Source organism: Aotus nancymaae, unplaced genomic scaffold (assembly GCF_030222135.1).
Source record: "Aotus nancymaae isolate 86718 unplaced genomic scaffold, 86718_ANA_hifiasm-v0.15.2.pri h1tg000033l, whole genome shotgun sequence".
In the NCBI taxonomy this organism is placed as follows: Eukaryota; Metazoa; Chordata; class Mammalia; order Primates; family Aotidae; genus Aotus; species Aotus nancymaae.
Window position 1 is genome coordinate 20,056,743 of NW_026988447.1, and position 10,160 is coordinate 20,066,902.

At 39.5% G+C, this 10,160-nt stretch overlaps 1 pseudogene; it reads left to right on the forward strand.

Moving 5' to 3' along the window:
- The first annotated feature begins 8,550 nt into the window (after positions 1-8,550).
- LOC105718343 (adenosylhomocysteinase-like) lies at positions 8,551-9,848 on the forward strand (annotated as a pseudogene).
- Positions 9,849-10,160: the final 312 nt, after the last annotated feature.

Sequence of the window (10,160 nt, forward strand, 5' to 3'; positions counted from 1 at the left end):
ACAAATTACTATTTTGACTCCCAGTTTACAAAAAAGAAAACTGAAACCTAAAAAGGTTAAGTGACTTGCCCAAGTTTATAAACTTAGTGCTATGGTTTGAATGTGTCCCCTCCAAAATTCATGTTGAAACTTAGTCCTCATTATGGTGGTATTAAAAAGTGAGGTATTTTAGGAAGTGATTTGGTCATGAGGGCTCTACTTTAATGAATAGATTAATATTCTTATAAAAGAGGTCAGAGTGAACTAGCCACAACCCCTTTTAGCCCCTCCATCCCTTCTGCCATGTGAGGACAGACCGTTCATCTCCTCCAGGAAGATGCAGCAACAAGGCGTCATCTTGGACACAGAGAGCAAGCCCTCCCGTAACATGGAACCTGCTGGTCCCTTGGTCTTGGATTTCTCAGCCTCCAGTGCTGTGAGAAATAAATTTCAGTTCTTTATAAATTACCTAATCTTACATATTTTTTTATAGCAGCCAAATAGACTAAGACATTTAATAAGTAGATGACAGGTGGAAATGATATTTTTGGGCTGGAATGAACCTTAGCAATCATCTATACCAACTCTCTCATTTTATGGAGAGGGACAGAGTGTAAGTAGATTAAGTTTCCCAGTGGTGGCAATGGTTGCTTAGTAATTAAGTTTCCTAATTCCTGGCAAGTACTCAGTCTATTAACAAAGCATCATAGAAAGTTATTGTTTTGCCTCCAGTTGCAGTAAATTTCCCATCGTGTCATATTTAATTGACTCCTACACTGCATTTGCCATTAGTCTGTTTTCCCATGCCACTTACCGCTGCCTCTTTGCCATCTTTTACTATGCTCTCAGGAAACTTCATCTGTTCATTCCATCTGCTTTAGTCCACGTTAAACCAAAGGGTGGAAATCTCATTTTCGTTCATTTTGTAGTAGTATATAGTAATTCAGTGCTCTTTCGAAGCTTCAAAATCTTCCTGTTGTGATGGCAGTAAATCTTTGAGCAGCAAGCAACTTCAAAATCTACACGCAGTCTACATTCTTTTTCTTTGGAAATAAAACATCAAGTAGTATCTGTGACTGGCAGAAAGGCTTTATTATAAAATTAATTGCTCCATTTCAATTAATAGAAAAGATAAGAGAGGTTTTGTCTAGACATAGAGAAAATGGACTCCAACGAAAACACTGTACATTAAGAAGATTATGTTGACACACAAAAATAAATATAAGTGAAGGGAAAGAAAAGTCTTCAGGCAAAAAAACAAATCTAACTCTTTGCTGTGTAGTTTGCTGTTACTGATAGTGTCTGTGGCAGTTAAATTGATTAGAGCATGACCAGAGTGGGGTCATTCATGAGTCTGAGCCTTATAGAGCCTATTACATTTGTCCTTGTCATTGTTCTAGAGTGAGGTTGGCACACTTTTTTTTGTAAAGAACTGGTTATTAAGTATTTTTGACTTAATATCATATGTCTCTGTTTCAATGACCTAACTTTTCCTTTGTAACTCAAAAGCATCAATAGGCAATATGTAAATGAATGACCATGGCTATGTTTCAAAACTCTTTATTTATAAAAAAACAGGTGACTCTCTGAGTTTGATCCATGTACTGTCGTTTGACAATCCCTAATAGAGAAGACCAGATATTAGAAGGCTAGCTTGCAGATAGAAGACCATCACTAAGAAAAATAAAAAAGTCATTTATAATATTCTTTGTACTTCCTCTTGGGTGATGGTGGTGGTGGTAGTGGTAGTGAATTCTTGTCTTACCGAAAAATTATACAGATAGTGCATGTATATATTGTCACTTCAAACAATACAGAAGTATATAAAGATATTGTCTCTTAAAAAGCCTAACAAATACAGAACTATATAAAGTAAAACATATAAGGGCTTTCTTATCACATTCTTTGATTTCACTCCTCTCCCTTCAGGTTGTCACTTTTAACCATTTAGTGCTTAATCTTCCAGTCCTTCTTCTACTAATTTAGAAACATACATACACACATCTTTATACCTACACACCCATATACATATGCGTTTTTACTTTTTTGTTTGCTTATTTTAAGTAAATGGGATAATATTATATCTTATGTAATACAGTATGTGATTTGCTTTTCTATATAACTATATATCTTAGCATTTTTTTTATTTCACAGATACATAATTCTATTAAACTGTACTTTGTATTATAGATGTGCCATAATTTGCCTAATCTATCCTCTGCTCATTGATGTTTAGGTTCTTTACAGTTTTTTCCTTTCATAAGCAGGGCTGTAATGAACAACTTTACTGTGAAAGAATATGCAGAGGTAAGTTCGTATATTATGTGTAGGTTACTCTCTAGGGTTGATAGTTATGAGTGGCAGTTGCTATCTTCAAAGAAGGAATGATGGATTCACCTTAGAAAATGGTAAGCTTTAAATATGAGGTGACAGCTGACAGGATTCAGAAGTGAGAATGAGAACAAAACTTTGTGGGTAAAGGAAAAGAAGCCATCATGACGAGAAGCCCCTATTCCAAATAAACACTGTCTGTGACTTTAACTTTTAAAGTAATGGTGAATCTGGTCTTTTAATGTAAAAGTCCATTCAATAAGAAAAAAATTTTTAATAAGTTTTTATAGCATATCACAATTAAAAGAGAACTAGAATGAAAATTAGGGAATTCAAATTCTAGTTCATTCCTATTGTTAAGTAGCTGTGTAATCTCTGGCAAGTTCCTTTGACTTTTTGAATCTCAGTTTCCTCACATGTAAGAGGAAATTGTAAGATTAAATTAACTAAAAGCATTTTCATGATTTGTAGTTTTATGGTTTATTTCTCATGGCAGTTCTCTTATAATGGTTTTAAGATCAAAGTAAATGTTTTGAATATAAAAATAGGTATTTAGGATATAAAATTGACTTTATATTTAGAAAATAAAATGCCATTGCTTATCATTGACCAGGATGTGGTGAAAGAAAAGTTTTAGGAAGATTAATCTGGCAGAAGTGTCTTATATACCTAAACAGAAATTAGAGGTAAAAAGACAAGTTGGTGAGTTATTCTAGTATGGAGCATGAGGGTGGAGGATAATGTGATGGTGCATACTGCTTTGGTGGTTTTGGGTAAAGTTTAAGGTACAAATCCTAAAGACATTTAAAATAAAGAAGATCAATGTAGCAGTTAGTTTATGCTGTATAACAAACCCCACTCCCAAAAAATACTGCCTTAAAACAACAATGGTTTATTAGCTCATGGTTTTATGGGTGAATGATTTGGGCTAGGCTCAGCTATTGGTTTTTTGCTGGTCTTGGCTGGGCTCATTCCTACAATGGGGTTTCCTTATGTGTCTGCAATCAGCTAGCATTTGATAGCTTCACTCATCTCTCTGGCTCTTGGCTAGAGTAGGGGAGTAACTGGGCCATGAATCTCTCATCATCCAGTGGGCTAGCTTGGCTCATTCACCTGGTAACATCAGAGTTCCACAGGCAGCAAGAGAGGGCAAGCTCCAGTGTTCACGTAACCTTCTAATGTCTGCTTGCATCATATTTGCCATTATTCCACTGGCCAAAGCAAGCAACATATTCAAATCCAAAGACAGTATTGGAGGGCACTAACCAAGGACACAGAAAGAGAGAGGGAATTATTGCAGCCATTTTTGCAAGTGATCTAATGCAACAATTAATTTTTGAGGGGGGCAGATCGAATCTAGGGGGTATAGCAGTAAGAGTCAAAAGATGACTCTAAAATTTCCTACAGTAAGTTCAAAATAGTTCAAAATTCCTTGAGTAAATACTGTGTACCAGGTGCTGTGGTAGGTTTACAAATATAAAAAAGAAGAGTAAGACTTGACCCTATTCTAAAGAAGCATAGATTCTAATGGGGGAAAGATGTATAAACTGCTTAAAAACCAATTACTAAATGTTAGCATAGAGTTGTCTGCTAGATAGGAGGTGAGAAAATATTTTCTGTAAAGGACTGTCTAGTAAGTATTTTTGTCTGTATATCATCCAGTCTTTGTCAAAACTACTGTACTCTGCTGTAATAGCACAAGAGGAGCCATAGAGAATATGTAAAAAAAAAGGCTGGCTAAGAAAAATTAACAGCAAAGGAAGTTTGAAAGGAAGCCAGATTTGGAAGGAGTGCAAAAGGGGTTTATGTGGGAAGGAGAAAAGTTCAATTTTGAAGCAGTTTGAAAACATTAGAGTGGAGGTGGCTGATACCTAATGGCATATAGCGCTGTAGACCCTGGTCCAGGTGAGGACTTCAGGTTTGAAATATGAGAGTGTAGTAATTAGTAACTGCAGCCATGAGTTGGATAAATTAAATCTGCACAGGAAAAGGTCAAAGAGACCAGGACAAATATCATACAAGGCATACAGTGAGGATAAGCAATGACTGGAAGCTTATAAAAAGAGACAGAAATGTCAGGGAGAGAGTCAGGGAAGAGCAGCGTCTGGGACACTAATAAAGAGTCTCAGGAATGAATGGGTGGCCAGGAGAGGGCAAAGGTCACAAAGAGTGAGGACAGGCCATGGAGGGGGATGAGGGGTATTCGTTCTAAGGTATCAAGCCTCGCCTTTAGGCAAATTCTACTTCTTGACACACATTCAAAACAACTTAGTAATTAAAAACAGTGCAAAAGACATGCATAAACCTTGCTTAGCAGTGAGAATAACTCTCTTTGCTAAATTTGTTTATTTATTTTATTGCATAATAAATGGACAATTATAGTTGTATAAATTTATGGGATACAAAGTGATATTATTATTTATGAATGTAATGTGAAAGAAAAAAATCAAGCTAGTTAGCATATCTATCACCTCAAATACTTAACATTTTTATGGTGAGAACATTTGAAATGTAGTCTGTTAGCAATTTTGAAATATACAATACTCTATTATTAACTATATTCACCATGCTGTTCAAAAGAACTCAAAAAAATCTCCATATTCCTCCTATTTAACTAAGATTTTGTACAAATTGACTATCGTCATTCCATTTCCCCTATCCCCTAGCCTCTGAATCACCATTCTACTCTCTGCTTCGATTGTTTTAGACTCCACATATGTTAGGTACTTTTTTTTCTGTGCCGGCTTATTTCACTTAGCATAATGTTCTCATTCCATCCATGTTGTTGCAAATGATAAAATTTCTTTCTTTCTTTTTTTTTGAGACATAGTCTTACTCTGTCATCCAGGCTGGAGTGCAGTGGCCTGATCTCGGCTCACTGCAACCTCTGCCTCCCAGGTTCAAGTGATTCTCGTGCCTCGGCCTCCTGAGTAACTGGGATTACAGGTGCCCACCACCATGCTTGACAAATTTTTGTAACTTTTAGTAGAGATGGGGTTTCACCATGTTGGCCAGGCTGGTCTGGAACGCCTGACCTCAAGCGATCTGCCTGTCTCAGCCTCCCAAAGTGCTGGGATTACAGGTGTGAGCCACCGTGCCTGGCTATTTTATTTGTAAAAGTTGAATAATATTTCTTTATGTTTATATACCACATCTTCTTTATTCATTTATATGTTGATGGACCCTTTGGTTGGTTCCATTATTTGGCTATTGTGAATAGTGCTGCAATGAACATGGGAATGCAGACATCGCTTTGACAAACTGATTTCAAATCTTTGGGTAAATACCCAGAAGTAGGGATTGCTAGGTCATATGGTAATTCTATTTTTAGTTTTTCTATTTGTGGAAGAAAAATCAACACCATCTATTGTTAGCATGTGCTGTATTAGGCTTTTTCAAGACTTCTTGGTAAGTTCTGGAAAAGAAACTGGCTTAGCAAGCAATTCTAATTATATTTTTATATGGAGGTGAAAAAGAAAGCAATAAAATTGTGAGGTAAAGTTTGAAGCAGTGTTTTTTTTTTTCCTAATTTCTAATTTATATTTTTAAAATTTGAAGGTTTTCCATTACCTTAGCTAAATTTTGAGTTTAAAAAGCAATTAATTGCCAGGCATGGTGGCTCGTGCCTGTAATCCTAGAGCTTTGGGAGCCCAGTAGTTGGAGACTAGCCTGGAAAACATAGAGAGACCCTGTCTCTATAAAAAATTTAAAAATTAGCTGGGTGTGGTGGCATGCACATATGGTTCCAGCTACTGGGGAGGCTGAGGAGGAAGGTTTGCTTAAGCTTAGGTGTTTGAGGCTGCAGTGAGCCATGAATGCACCACTTCACTCAAGCCTGGCTGAAAGAGCAAGACGCTGTCTCAAAAAATAAAAAAAATTTAAAAAATTTTAGAAAAGCAATAATTGACACTTTCAGCTCTTAATGTAATTTTAAGTAATGTAAGTTTAAATAATGTCTAATGCAGAGTGTGTTCTGTAGGAAAGACTTACAATTTTTTTTCATCATTAATTGTCAACCAAGGCTTAAAGACTACAGTTCTGGAATAGATGGGTTTTATGCTGTAGAGAATTTTGAGTCAAGATTTCAGAATTCTGTTCTTACTGTACCATCTGTGGCAATCCAGCCATCTTCCATGGACACCCAGTATTCTTCTCAGGTATTATTTTTTATCCTTCAGTTGGAAGACTGAGAGGTAGCCTTGCTTAAAGAATGATGGATAGATTAGATGCAATCTCAAGGATGTTTGTCTACAGCTCTCTGACTGAATATATTTGGGAGGATGTCTGTATTAGTATGCTAATTAGGCTGCTGTAACAAAACACCAAAGACTAGGTGGCTTAAATAACAGATATTGATTGTCTCACAGTTCTGAAGGCTAGAAGTCCAAGACAAAGGTGTCAGCAAGTTTGGTTTCTTCTGAGATCTTTCTCCATGCCTTGCAGATGGTTGTCTTCTTCCTGTGTCCTCACATGGTCTCTTCTCTGTGAGCATGCAGGTCCATCCTTCGAGTGTCTGTGTCCTAAACTCCTCTTCTTTGAAGGACACAGTCATATTGAATAGGGCCCATTTCTGTCCTCATTTTACCTCACTTACCCCTTTAAAGGCCCTATTTCCAAGTATGGTCACACTCTGAGGTACTGGGGGTTAGGAATCAAATATATATCTTTTGAAGGACATAATTCAGCCCTTAATAATTTAACCTACACTTGTTCTCTATGGCTTGAAATGACATTTTTCAGACAATTTTGTACATACCACTATACTCTGGGCTCTGTAGCTGTGTTCCAACTGGCTGCCTTCTGCATTGCCCTTTGGGCTTGAAAGAATTAAAAAACGTTCACAGTTTGCTTTACGTGCTTCATGAAGGTATATATTTCTGTGGAAGTACTGTAAAAGTTATAGACATTATCACATTCACCCCTAAGTACTTCATTATGTATCTCTAAAATATAAGAACATTTTTCTACTTAATGTATTTGTGATTATATTCAATGTTTATTTCTTCTCAAACTATGAATTCAATTTTGATATTTTCCTGAAGCATTTATTGTTTGCTCTCCGTTAATCAAGTGTGCGTATTATCTTCTAGGTTGGTGTTTCATCAACATTTTATAAGTCCTAAAGTATTCTGCATTGCAGTTAAATCACATTAGGAAATGCTGATATGGGTGAGTCTTGAGGATGTGGTTATGTGTTATTACTCATCATTTTAGTGATACTATATTTACGTTAGTCACTATAGGTAAGGTTTACTCATGCTATAGTTTGTAATTTCTGTCTGAATGAGACTTAAAAAAATCATGCCTTGAAGATACTGAAAAAGTATCATGCCTTGAAGATTCTAAAATTTTAGACATTGTTTTAAACAAAATTATTGAAGATACTTAAATTTTAGATATTGTTTTAAACAAAATTCTAAACGCTTTTATTTTGAGCCCTAACCTGCTTTATTCATTGGGGACATTCTTTTTTTATTTTTTTTTTTAAGTTCTGACGGTGGTAGTGTTTCTCCAGAACATTTATTTTCTTTATCCTTAATACCTCATAGGAACTAACTTGAGAGTTCATATGAAAGATTAAATTCCCATTCCCTCTTTCTATCTTTATTCAAAGCTGGTTCCAGGATTCACAGAGCCACTATGTTGGTAGCTTCTTAGTCCCTTTGGATTGCTCTCACGAAGTACCATAAACTAGGTGGCTTGTAAAAACAGAAATTTATTTTTCATAGTTCTAGAGGCTGGGAAGTTCATGATGAAGGCACCGGCAGAATTGGTGTCTGGTGGGGCGTTTGGTTCCTGGTTCACAGATGGCGCCTTTTCTCTGTGTCCTCATATGGTGGAAGGGACAGCCAAGCTACTTTGGGCCTCTTTTATAAGGATGCTAATTCCATTCATGAGCAGTCCACTCTCATGACCTAATCACCTCCCAAAAGGCCACTCTTCTAATACCATCACTTTGGTTTAGAATTTCAACATATGAATTCTGGGGAGACACCAACATTCAGACTGTAGACTGTAATGGCTTGCTTGTATCTATACCCCATTCCAGAACCTTGCAAGGATATTCACTTTCTTCTACCCTGAACTGCATTAAACTAAAACGTCTGGTGGTCTCCTCTCTCCATCAGCATTGCAAGTTGAGATTCTACTTGTTTCCCTGTAGGGCATGGCCTGCTCAGTGCCTGTCCCCTGACTGAGGCCCAGCCCCCTTCGCCCGTGCCCATCACCAGTGACACCAGCATGTCTGACAAACTGCCCTACAAAGTCGCTGACATTGACCTGGCTGCCTGGGGATGCAAGGCCCTGGATATTGTGGAGAATGAGATGCTGGGCCTGATGCGCTTGCATGAGTGGTACTTGGCCTCCAAGCCACTGAAGGGCACCCACATTGCTGGCTGCTTGCACATGACAGTGGAGACAGCCGTCTTCATTAAGACCCTTGTCACCCTGGGTGCTGAGTTGTGGTGGTCCAGCTGCAACATCTTCTCCACCCAGGACCATGCAGCGGCTGCCATTGCCAATGCTGGCATTCCAGTGTATGCCTGGAAGGGTAAAACCAATGAGGTATACCTGTGGTGCACTGAGCAGATGCTGAACTTCAAGGACAGGCCCCTCAACATGATTCTGGACGACGGGGTCGACCTCACCAACCGCATGCACACCAAGTGCCCGCAGCACCTGCCTGGCATCTGAGGCATCTCCGAGGAGACCATGACTGGGGTCCACAACCTCTACAAGATGAAGGCCAGTGGGATCCTGAAGGTGCCTGCCATCAATGTCAATGATTCCGTCACCAAGAACAAGTTTGACAACCTCTATGACTGCCGGGAGTCCCTCATAGATGGCATCAAGCTGGCCACAGACATGATGATTGCCAGCAAGGTAGTGGTGGTAGCAGGCTATGGCGATGTGGGCAAGGGCTGTGCCCAGGCCCTGCAGGGTTTCAGGGCCTGTGTCATCATCACCAAGACTAACCCCATCAATGCACTGTAGGCTGCCATGGAGGGCTATGAGGTGACCACCATGGATGAGACCTGTCAGGAGGGCAACATCTTTGTCACCACCATAGGCTGTGTTGACATCATCCTTGGTCAGCACTTTGAACAGATGAAGGATGATGCCATCATGTGTAACATTGGACACTTTGACTTGGAGATTATGTCAAGTGGCTCAATGAGAACGCTGTAGAGAAGGTGAACATCAAGCCACAGGTGGACCAGTACCAGCTGAAGAATGGGCGCCACATCATCCTGCTGGCTGAGGGTCGGCTGGTCAACTTGGGTTGTGCCGTAGGCCACCTCAGCTTCGTGATGAGTAACTCCTTCACCAACCAGGCGATGGCACAGATTGAGATGTGGACCCACCCAGACGAGTACCCTGTTGGGGTTCACTTCCTGCCCAAAAAGCTGGATGAGGCAGTGGCTGATGCCCACCTGGGCAAGCTGAGCATTGAGTTGACCAAGCTGACTGAGAAGTAGGCCCAGTACCTGGGCATGTCCCGTAATGGCCCCTTTAAGCTGGATCACTACCGCTACTGAGAGCCAGGTCTGTGCTTTGCCTTCCAGCTGCTGTCCTTGCCCAGGCCTGCCTCTCCTCCCTAAGAACAAATGGCACCAACTTTGTGATTGGTTTGTCAGTGTCCCCCATCAACTCTCTGGGGCCAGTCACTCAATGGTCTCTGCTGCAGCCCTCATATGGTTCCAGGGGAGGCAGTGAGAACCGAGAGGTCCCTCCTCAAGCCTCGGTCATGATGGAGGTACCAGCCACAGGGAACCATGAGCTCAGTGGTCTTGGAACTGCTTACTTAGTAAGTTCTTCCTTAGCCTCAAAGTCAGTAGTGGAGTCGCAAA